Source organism: Schistocerca nitens, chromosome 1 (genome assembly GCF_023898315.1).
Source record: "Schistocerca nitens isolate TAMUIC-IGC-003100 chromosome 1, iqSchNite1.1, whole genome shotgun sequence".
Classification (NCBI taxonomy): domain Eukaryota; kingdom Metazoa; phylum Arthropoda; class Insecta; order Orthoptera; family Acrididae; genus Schistocerca; species Schistocerca nitens.
In genome coordinates, this window is record NC_064614.1 from 1041642015 (window position 1) to 1041654292 (window position 12278).

Here is a 12278-nt window from a genome sequence, read left to right on the forward strand (position 1 = left end):
TGCACAGAAAATGGCTGAAATTTTTACAATACATTCCTAATATCCCGTTGTCGAACAACTTTGAAAATTGGCGTGATATCTTGATCCCTTTCCAGGTTCAAAGTCACCCTACAAAATGGTTCAAATGGCTCTGAGCACTATGGGATTTAACATCTGTGGTCATCAGTCCCCTAGAACTTAGAACTACTTAAACCTAACTAACCTACGGACTTCACAGACATTCATGCCCGAGGCAGAATTCGAACCTGCGACCGTAGCGATCGCGCGGTTTCAGACTGAACCGCCTAGAACTGCTCGGCCACAGCAGCCGGCGGTCAGACGTGTAAAATTATATAGTTTTCCGTTGTTTCAATTTCACGTAAGTATACTATCAAAAATTTACTGGCCAAAACGTTCTTTTATCCGAGTAACATGCCCTGTAGTGGCAGGGAAAAGAGCGGAACCAGCGGAAAGATGCTCCTATCGCAGCGCAAAAGAGGTGACTATACTCCTGTTTATTAAAACACTCTGACAGAAAGGTGGGGTACCAGCTGCCTCATTCTACCTTCTTCTTCACCATTAAAAATGTTCGCAAATATTTTGGCACGTGAAGATATTCGTCCTTTTATATGCTGAGCGAGGAGACAGTGCAGTGGGAAAGAGACAGGGGTTGTGGTATGTAAAGAGCGAATGATACAAGGGCAGTGTCTGGGAAAGAGATACACAGTGGCAGTGGAACATAGTTGACAGGTGTCGAATGCGTACCGTTATCGGATTCATTTTTCACATCCGACATTAAGGACCGAGAGAGGGCGGTGCCCCAGCAAACACTGAAGCGCCGGTCGGTCGACATTTGCAACCACACAAAACTGTTTCCGTGACCATAGGCGTTATTTACGTGTGACAATATGTATCAAATGGTTCAAATGGCTCTGAGCACTATGGGACTCAACTGCTGTGGTCATAAGTCCCCTAGAACTTAGAACTACTTAAACCTAAGTAACCTAAGGACAGCACACAACACCCAGCCATCACGAGGCAGAGAAAATCCCTAACCCCGCCGGGAATCGAACCCGGGAACCCGGGCGTGGGAAGCGAGAACGCTACCGCACGACCACGAGATGCGGGCACAATATGTATCAATGTAATCTACATCTACATCTACGTGATTACTCTGCTATTCACAATAAAGTGCCTGGCAGAGGATTCAATAAACCACCTTCATGCTGTCTCTCTACCGTTCCACTCTCGAACGGCACGCGGGAAAAATGAACACTTAAATATTTCCGTGCGAGCCCTGATTTCTCTTATTTTATCGTGATGATCATTTCTTTCTATATAGGTGGGTGCCAACAGAATGTTTTCGCAATCGGAGGACAAAAAAACTGGTGATTGAAATTTCATGAGAAGATCACGTCGCAACGAAAAACGCCTTTGTTTTAATGATTGCCGCTCCGATTCACGTATCATGTCTGTGACACTATCTCCCCTATTTCGCAATAATACAAAACGAGCTGCCCTTCTTTGTACTTTTTCGATGTCATCCGTCAGTCCCACCCGATGCGGATCCCAGACCGCACAGCAATACTCCAGAACAGGGCGGACAATCGTGGTGTAAGCAGTCTCTTTAGTAGACCTGTTGCACCTCCCGAGTGTTCTGCCAATGAATCGCAGTCTTTGGTTTGCTCTACACACAATATTATCTATGTGATCGTTCTAATTTAGGTTATTTGTAATTGTAATCCCTAACTATTTAGTTGAATGTACAGCGCGCAAATTTGTGTGAGTTATGGCGTAATCGAAATTTAGCTGATTTCTTTTAGTACTCATGTGAATAACTTCGCACTTTTCCTTATTCAGGGTCAATTGCCACTTTTCGCACCATACAGATATCTTATCTAAATCATTTTGAAAGTCGTTTTGATCATCTGATTACTTTACAAGACGGTAAATGACAGCATCATCTGCAAACAATCCAAGACGGCTGCTTAGATTGTCTGCTATGTCGTTAATATAGATAAGGAACAATAGAGGGCCTATAACACTTCCTTGGGGAACGCCGGATATTACTTCTGTTTTACTCGATGACTTTCCGTCTGTTACTACGAACTGTGACCTTTCTGGCAGGAAATCACGAATCCAGTCGGAAAACTGAGGCGATACTCCGTAGGCACGCATTTTGATTAGAAGACGCTTGTGAGAAACGGTGCCGAAAGCCTTCTGGAAATCTAAAAATATGGAATAAATTTGACATCCCCTGTTGATAGCACTTATTACTTCATGAGTATAAAGAGCTAGTTGTGTTTCACAAGAACAATATTTTCTGAAACCGTGCTGACTATGTGTCAATAAATCATTTTCTTCGAGGTACTTCATGATGTTCGAATACAGTATATGTTCTAAAACCCTGCAGCAAATCGACCATTGTGATATAGGCCTGTAATTCAGCGGATTATTCCTAGTTCCCTTTTTGGGTATTGATGTGACTTGAGCAATTTTCAAGTCTTTAGGTACGTATCTTTCTGTGAGCGAGTGATGTGTGGGCGGCAGCAGAGAGAGAGGGAGCGGCAGTGGTGGTAGCAGCGAGCCAGCCCACTGGCCAGAGCGTCCCCCTCTGAGGTGCGCAGCTCCTCCGCGAGGCTGACCTTGCATTGCGCCTGCGTCGCGCCCGCGGCGGCGGCGGCGTTTATCTGTCCGGGCGCTGGGACCCCTTAGTAGTACGCACGCCGCCGGCTCCGGCGCTGCCTCGCTCTGATAACGCCGCGTGTGTCCGGCGCTGCAGTCGCCTTCGATTCGTCCGATACGCTGCACGCGTTTCGTCTCTCCGGTGTGACAGCAAGCTGCGACAGTGGCATCGCCGGGAGAGTCAGCGTGGAGGTCGCGCTTTGCAAGTGGTGACGGTGGACGGTATTGAGTGATTTTCGGGGTGGGCTATTGTGATGAACTAGTGCGACGAGATATCGGCAGAACAGTGTCATCCGAGGTAGGGGCCAGTAGGCAGTGAAGATGCCGGGCCCGACGGAGACGTCGACGACGAACACGACGACGACGACGATGACGGCGACGGCGCTGAGTGCGAGCGCGGGCAACAGCCCGGCGGCCAGCAAGCGGCCCGCGCGGCGCGCCAACTCGGTGCGGTTCAGCTCGGCGTCCGGCGTGGCGCCTTCGCTGGGGGCAGCGGCGGCCGCCGGCAGGCCAGTGTGCCGCGCGCTCTCGATGAGGCAGGAGCGCGAGCGCGACAGGGAGCGCGCCGGCTCGCCGTGCGCGCGCCGCGGCCGCGCCGCCTCCGCCGCCCCCGGCCTGGCCAACGGCGGGCCGTCGCCGCGCCGCGCCGCCCCCGGCGCGGCCAACGGAGCGCCCTCGCCGCGCCGCGGCGCCGCCCCCGCGGTCAACGGGTCGCCCTCGCCGCGACGCACTACCCCTGCCAAGGGGATCGATACCCCAACGCGCACGCGCACCCCCACAAGGTGAGCCCGACAGCAGCTGACTTTTCCCGCCAAATCTCTGGCACGCGCAGCCCGCGCTGCTCCTCTGCCGTGATAACTTCGCAGTGACTCCGAGACGAATATTCGATACGAGTCGACGGCTTTGGCCAATAATGTTATATTACTGCCTGCTGTCGCGTCACCTTTTCGTGCTTGTATCCACAGTTTTGTTATTAGCTGGCGAAGCCAACGAATTTGAAAGCAATATATAAATAAAACTGGTTGTGGTGACACACTGACCTGCAGCTTAGCCCGAGGTATAGGTTAGGTTGGAAGGTAATTATATGGTTATGAGTTAGCAATACCAACGAATGTGATAGTAGGGACTTATGACCACAGCAGTTGAGTCCCATAGTGCTCAGAGCCATTTGAATGTGATAGTAACAAAACCCTGATTGTAGTGACAGATTTCTCTGTATCTTCAACATTTCGCGGCCCTGCCAGCAACTGTATAAATATTAATAATGAACAGCCTCAGTTGCACCGTTTACCTAGAAATTTACCTAGCTTTCACTCGGGATAACCCAACCTTCTTCAGAATAACAGTATCTATCGTTTGTCCATAGTGGACATCAAGCTAAAACTACAAATCCATAAATTATCGTCAGAATGTAAAATTTACCTGGCATTGGGGCCGAGGCAGTGCCAGATAAGTTTTACATTCTGACGATAATTTATGGATTTGTAGTTTTAGCTTGACGATGTCCACTATGGACAAACGATAGATACTGTTATTCTGAAGATGGTTCCATTATCCCGACTGAAACCTACGTAAATTTCTAGGTAAACGCTGCAACTGAGGCTGTTCATAATTAAAATTAAGATTTCTCTGTACGTTACTACGTTCGAAAAAGATCGCCAATAACATCACGTTATAGTCGCCATACTGTTTACGGCAATTATCGCATGTTTCCTATGTCACTGGCCAAAGTCGGCGATTCGTATCGTACATTCCTCTGCATCCGCCACCCCTTTATTTGCTGTATGCAGTTTATTTTGAGCTTAATTCTAGGCCGTAGATTGTAATGAAATGGTGCACCAAACATCTTGATACTGCTGTTCCGTTTGATCAGTGCGGTAGCTACGGCCACTATTATTTCTATTAGATTTCTTAGACAAACGTTGTGATGATGACTTAGCGATCCGTGTTCATATATGCTACGTTATCGGGCGAGAACGTCCTCGGTCTCATTCATTTTGACTCTAAAATTTTTATTTCTTGTCTATATGAGTGTATACTGTTCAGTCGTTATAAAGAGCTCACAATGTCTCTTGGCCGATCGCTGCGTCAGAATACGGTAGGATATTAGACATTTCATCGAGGCGCATACGACACGATTCATGAAGGGTGCACGTGTTTCGTAAGAGGATTGTTATATTATTCTATTTTCCAGAATTTTGGGGTAACAGACTTGTACCCTTGTCTGAGGTCAAGGTTAGGTTGAAAGGCAACATATCGTAAGCCAACGAATATGCACATTATGTTTTTACATTTACGTCTACGATCGAAGCCCCTTTTCTGCGCTGGGGTCAGGTATTTTTAATTTCGATGCAAAGACCCCTGTCTACCAGCTACAAGCAGATTGTTTTGAGAATAACTATAGGTTGTAAACAGGCATACTGAACAGTGCGATACCGCTTGTCCATTTTGGTTACTGGTGTAACCATACGTATTATTATTATTATTATTATTATTATTATTATTATTACTATCATCACTATCATCATCATCATCATCATCATCATGCTTAATGAAGGTCGTAGTGAAATACTGACCCCTGGGGTAGCACGAGATCAAAGTTAGTGTACTGAAACCAACGGATGTGTCACGAAAACAAGCTGCTGCTCTTCCAAATGAAGGTTTTAAGTCTGATCAGTAGCCCGAGGTTTAGCTTATGTTGGAAGGTTATAGTTTATTCTTTAAATGGCACCATATTTTGCTTTCCGTCGTTAGTGTTTTTACTGCGAACAGTAAAAAGTTATACCCGAGAGCGGAATATGTCACTTACAGAATGTATAGAGGTTGTGTCCACGCCCCTACAGCAATTAATGGCAACAGTTTAGTTGTGCATTGACGAAGCCAACCAATGCGTCAATTTTATATACATGATGAATCCGAACTACACCGACAAAAGTTCGGAGTTTGTTCAGGGATATTTTCTGAGTATAAAATTTCACGTGTCATTCACTTTCCATTACATTAATCGCTGTTACGTTCATAAGGACCTTAGTTGCTCAATATTTGCCCGATACAGAAAGCTCCGTGAATATTAAATGTAGCTTTTATCGCTAACTGCGTGACCGCAACTGCTCTGTAAAAGTCTTTTTACGAAGTGGCTGAACTGTTTTACGGCCTGGCAGCACTTTTGGTAACGCCGGCACGTACGTGAAACGACAAAATACTTTCTTATGCACAGATTTTCCTTTTTGACAACTGTGGTGCAGGCATACATTTTTGTTATGAATAATCTGATGTCATGCAGTTCGTAACAATTGGTTGTTTTGGGGTCTCAGTAGTTCAACTTCTTCACTAATTTTCTTGAATTATGTTTAGAGCTTGCTGTTCTCCTATTCTGTGTTTACATCGTACACCTGTCATTATTACCGCTGTTCTCATTAGTGGACTCACTTTATGTTTTGGCGAAGATATTTAAATTAACTTTCAGCAAAAGTTACAACAGACTCTAAGTATGTTGTTTTACAAATAACGTTACGCTACGACTGAACTGGCCAGAATTAAAGTTATTTCAACGTCTATGACAGGTAAATTTACTTTATACTTTCTAAAGTTTTGACGTGGTGAAAATTACAATTCTTTGTATCACGAGCCGTAGGCAACCGTCGAGGTTGGCCTTATTCTGCTCTTCACTGTTCATTTTGTACATCGCGTATAATGTTTCATTATTACGGTTTAATCGCTGCTCGTAATTAACATTTAGCAGCTATTGCCAGCTGCATAAAAATATATAAGCTGCCACGTTACGTCAACGAAACTGGATATTTTCGCAAAGTTGCTTTCGCTCTAGAATATTGTGCAGGAAATACCTGGAGAGCATACATGTATTTACGAAAAATCGTCTTTATGTAAGTCTATCCCTCGAAATGCTCAACTCATTGAGTGGCTTTAAATGCGCCCATGATTTATGGTTTTTGCCGAATTAATGCATCCATATTTTTGCCGATTGAATTTCTTTCTGCGCCCCGTATTCCTGTTTGCAGAAAATATGCCACGTGAATACTTATTTCAATTTTGTCATGAACATTCACTCGGTTTCCTGTCATCCTTACCAACTGTGAAACGTCGCCGGGAAAGTGTAACATAGATACAAACAGGTGGCTATTTTGAGATGAGAATTTGTGCGTGTAGTCACCGACTGCTCCTTACGGTATATTACACAACAAAAGATGATGTGCGCTAGTCATGTTTACATTGATTCAGTACTGCAAGAGAGTGTATGATTAATTGTATATTTGTATTTTTTGCGTTGTTGTTTTCCAATTTTATTGTTTTTGGTTTCTTATCCAAATAAAATAATCCGGCCGGCCGAAGTGGCCGTGCGGTTAAAGGCGCTGCAGTCTGGAACCGCAAGACCGCTATGGTCGCAGGTTCGAATCCTGCCTCGGGCATGGATGTTTGTGATGTCCTTAGGTTAGCTAGGTTTAACTAGTTCTAAGTTCTAGGGGACTAATGACCTCAGCAGTTGAGTCCCATAGTGCTCAGAGCCATTTGAACCATTTTTTAAAAATAATCCGGACGGAATATTTGCGTAGAGTAACTTAATGCATGCCTTACGTGTGCCTTTATTCTCTATAATTATCTTTCAGTTGTTCTTTATGTTTAACAGTGAAGTGGTGCTGTTTTTAAGCCATATACTCTTTGTTTTGTTCCTCAGCAAGTTAGTTCCTCAGCAAGTTAGTTCCTGTCCCTTTAAACTCACGCGCTGTTGTGGTTCGACCTTCGCTACTCCGTCACGCTTCGAAGTCAGCTGTTCTTGTGTCGCGCGTTAACCACGCCTGAACTCATTACGACATTTCACTTATCGTGTCGAGGTAGTCATCATGTTTGTCGCTCAGTCAACATGCTACATTCGCAATCACTTGTTCATCCGCTCCGCTCATAGGATACTTTCATTCTCGTTCTCTCTTCACTATTATAATTTCCAGGTCACGTAGCATACATCTCAGAACGTAAACATCTTACTATTTATTTATTTACCTAGTTCCGTGGAAACATACGAGCCGAAGCTACTCCGTCATCAAAGGAGTCAGTACATAACTTACGAAATCTGATTAGAAAATTTGTACACAAAACAACGAATTAATAAAATTTTGCGAAAGTATACGAATAAATAACCCATTCCAGAGAAAAATTCTCTACTAACGCTATGAACTCACATAAGAAATAATAAGAAATAGGAGTGTTTCTCAAGCAAACATTTAAACTTGGATCTGAATACTTGGCATTTATCACTCCATTTTTGTTCAGTTTTACTGGAAGCCTATGTAAAATGAATGCCGCTAAATAGTTTACACCATCCAGTATAGCGTTTGGGAAAGTGTTGTCCAAGTACATGTTTCTCCGTCTAGTATTCTAGTCTAGTATTACAGTTCCGTCGGAATGCTGTCAACAAATAATCCCATGATGGTATATGAATGGGAATGACAGAATTCAGAGGCATCTGAACAACATCCTACACGAAGTTCGCGAACTGGTGCTGTAGATCAGTCTGACAGTCCTTTTCTGGGCAAAGGGAAATATTCCTGAGTGCACAGAATTGCTCCAGAATAAGTATAACAGCATTCGAGGTAATGTAGTGAATGAAAGGTAATTAAAAAGTCTTCGCGTTTCAATGTCAGAGACAATAAAACCATTCTTTCAGTGAAGGCAGCAGCATTCAGTTTCCGCACAAGAGCATGAAAGTGATAATTCAGGAAAGTCTTCCACCTACCCTCAGTCCTAAGAATTTAAAGTTGTCCACTTCACTGACTGGCCACCACAGGTCAATAAAATTTTCAGTTTACAGGAGTTCCGTTTCAGAAACTGTATGCACTGCGTTTTGTTGTCGTTAAGCATTAACCAGTTATCTGAAAGATACGTGCTGAAGTTACTGTCTACCTTGCAAGCTACATAATTTATACTACGTTCAAAGTCTTTCAAAATAACATTTTTCGTCTGTAAGGAAAAATAGTTCAGTCATTTGCCATACTTAGTAGCATATTAGTCATAGATATCAAGAAAAGCGAACCCAGAATAGAAGTTTGATACTCTCTCTCTCCCCCCCCCCCCCCTCCCACTTTATATGACCCCAGTCAGATTTTAACAGCTCCCTGGTTGTTGCCACTGACACCTTCTGCTAGCTACTTTCCAGAAACGAAGTGAACCAGACTACGAATACTGAGTAAGGTTGTGAATTACACTGCAGGTTAGTTACACAAGGACAGAAAGGAAGCTCACCAGAGTCCTTTTTTCCCCTATGTTCCCATGTTGCATCGTTCGTTATATATACCGAGCATCGAAAGCTAGTAGTGGAAAATGCAGCGTATTACGTCGTCTCGTATGACAAGTGATTGTTTCGTACCAGTGGACCGGATGCTGCTCACGGAAATGCCTGCGTCTTGTCCGTGTGGTGGCGGCTATTGATTACCGTGACCGTAACCTTGCGGGAGATTGCATCTGTCAAGGGCGTACTTCCGACGCGCATCGCGCATCTTTGCCCGGAATAACATGTGTCCGTTTTCAGTTTGGACTGGAGTATATCGAGTTTACTTTCCAGTGTCAGTCAGGGAAAGCGGTGGGAATACATTCGACGTTACACGTGAAGCCGGGATTGGGGCAAGGTTTAACGCAAAACGCGTACGACATAAAATTCTGCTAATAATCGGTACGAGGTGGCACAGTCGTGTAAAATTCTTTCTGTCGCTTAAGGGAAGATTTGGGACTTTTTTGAAGGGGGTTGGTTTGATGCGGCTCGCCACGAATTCCTCTCCTGTATCAGCCTCCTCATCTCAGAGTAGCACTTACGATCTACGACCTCTATTACTTGCTGGATGTATTCCAATCGCGGTCTTCCTCTACAGTTCTTACCTCTAGAGCTCGCTCTGGTACCATGGAAGTTACTCCCTGAGGTCATAACAGCCCCTATCATCTTTTCCCTTCTTCTTATCAGTGTTTTCCCTTATTCCTTTCCTAGCCGATTTTGCTGAGATCCACCTCATCCCTTACCTTATCAGTCTACCTAGTTTTCAACATTCTTCTGCAACACCACATCTCAAATGCTTCGATTCTCTTCTGTTCCGGTTTTCGCACTGTGCACGCCTCACTACCGTAAAACGCCGTGCTGCAAACGTACATTCTCAGCAATTTCTTCCTCAAATTAAGGCCTGTGTTTGTTGATACTAGTAGATTTCTCTTGGCCAGGAATGCCATTTGTGCCAGTGGAAGGCTGCTTTTGATATCCTCCCTGCTCCGTCCATCGTGGTTTATTTTGCTGCCTACGTAGCGGAATTCCATAATTTGATCCACTTTGTGATTACCAATTCTGATGTTAAGTGTCTCACTCTCCTCATTTCTGCTACTTCTCATTACTTTCGTCTTTCTTCGATTTACTGTCAATCCATATTATGTCCTCATTAGACTGTGCATTCCATTTAGCAGATCCTATAATTCTTCTTCACTTTCAGTGTGTGGATAGCAGTGACATCAGCGAATCTTACCATGGATATCCCTTCATCCTTGAATTTTAATTCCACTCTTGAACCTTTCTTTTATCTCCGTTATTGTTTTTTCGATGGATAGTTTGAACAGTAGGGGCGAAATACTACGTCCCTGTCTTACACCCTTTTCCATCCGAGCATTTCGTATTATGTCTTCCACTCCTATTGCTCCGTCTTGGTTGTTGTACATATTGTGTATTACCCACCTTTCCCTGTAGCTTACCCCTATTTTTCTCAGAATTTGCAGCGTTTTACATTGTCGAACGGTTTTTCCAGGTCGACAGATTCTTTGAACTTGTCTTGATTTTTCTTTAATACTACTTCCATTATCAACTACAAAGTTAGAATTGCCTCTGGTGCCTTTACCTTTCCTGAAAGTAAACTGTTAGACATATAACGGATCCTTAATTTTCTTTTCCATTCTTCTGTATATTAGTTTTGCCAGAAACGTGGATGTACGAGCTCCTAAGCTGACTCCTACAGTGCTCAGCCAGAATATTATAACCACATACATAACAGCCACCTAATGTCCATCTTCATCACGCATAACAGCGGCGACGCTTCGTGGCTGTGAAGCAGTGAGGCCTTGGTAGGTTGCTGCAGGGAGTTGGCACCATATCTGCACACTCAAGTCCCTTAATTCCCGAAATTCCGGGGAGGGAGGCGATGAGCTTTGACGACACGTTCAATCATATCTCAGATGTTCTCGATCGCGTTCAGATTTGGCGAGTTGGGGAGCCCAGCACATCAACTGGAACTTGCCACTGTGTTCCTCGAACCTCCACCACACTCCTGGCCTTGTGAGATAGCATGTTATCTTATTGAAAAACGCCACTGCCGCCAGGAAGAGGTGTGCATGGTCTGAAACCGGTGTACGATACTCCTTGGCTCCGCTATACCCGTGTATGCCCACTCGGATGTTCCCCAGAATAGAAAGCAGCCGCCGCCAGCTTGTCTCCGTTCCACACTACAGGTTTCAAGGAGCTGTTGCGCTGGAAGACGACGGGTTTGCGGGCTCTGATCGGCTTGCAGAAGAAGGTATCGGGATTTATCAGACCATCCAGCGCTCTGCCACTGTTCAAACGTCTAGTGCCGATGGTCACGTGTCCATTTCAGTCGTAGTTGCCGATTACGTGGTGTTAACATCGGCACATGCATGTATTGTGGGCTGGGGAGGCTCATCGTTAGGAGTGTTTGGTGCACTGTGCGTTCAGACACACTTGTGCGTTCAGACACACTTGTGCGCTCACACACACACTTGTGCGCTCACACACACACTTGTGCGCTCACACACACACACTTGTGCGCTCACACACACACACTTGTGCGCTCACACACACACACTTGTGCGCTCACACACACACTTGTGCTCTGCCTAGCATTACAGTCTGATGTTAGTTTCGCCACAACTCGCCGCCTGTCCCGTTTTACCAGTCCGCCCAGCCAACGACGTCCGAGGGATGGCCACCAAGCCCCACAACGTCTGGACGTAGTTTCACCTTGGTGTCGCCACGTGCTGAAGACATTCTCCGTAGCACTCCTCGAACACCCGATAAGTCGTGGAGCATCCGAAATGTTCGTGCCGAGCCTCCGGGCCATCAGAATCTGGCCTCGGTCAAACTCAAATAGATCGCGCACCTTCCCCGTTCTACACACGGAGAGCACAATAACTGACATTACATGCACCATGCGTGTGTCAGACTAGCAGTAATTGCTATCGATAGGACAGTGGTCCTGGCTGATAAGTGTATATTCTACACACCAACTTGGATAGTCGTTTCATTGCCACTTTCCCAAATGAGTTCAGAAATTCTGATGGAATCTTATCTATTCCTTCTCCCTTATTTGATCTTAAGTCTTCCAAATCTCTTTTAAAGTCTGATTCTAATACTGGATCCCCTATTTCTTCTATATCGACTCCTGTTTCTTCTTCTTTCACGTCATCAGACAACTCATTTTCTCAAAGAGGCCTTCAATGTACTCTTTCCACCTATCGGCTCTCTCCTCTGCATTTAATTGCCCCATTTCAATTGCAATCTTAATGTTACAACCCTTGCTTTTAATTGCATCAAAGGCAGTTTTGACGCCGGCCGAAGTGGC

At 44.9% G+C, this 12278-nt stretch overlaps 1 protein-coding gene across 2 annotated transcripts in view; it reads left to right on the plus strand.

The window, feature by feature from the left end:
* The window catches only part of LOC126197083 (uncharacterized), a 576613-nt gene that overhangs the window by 122475 nt on the left and 441860 nt on the right, over positions 1-12278 (plus strand). Inside the window, exon 1 of one of the 2 annotated variants that reach the window (XM_049934613.1) lies at positions 3321-3446. The exons of the other annotated variant lie outside the window; for it this stretch is intronic. The gene's annotated coding sequence lies outside the window, so the exon portion shown is untranslated. Of the gene's footprint in view, positions 1-3320; positions 3447-12278 lie in introns of those variants that run through there. 2 annotated transcript variants of the gene reach the window in all.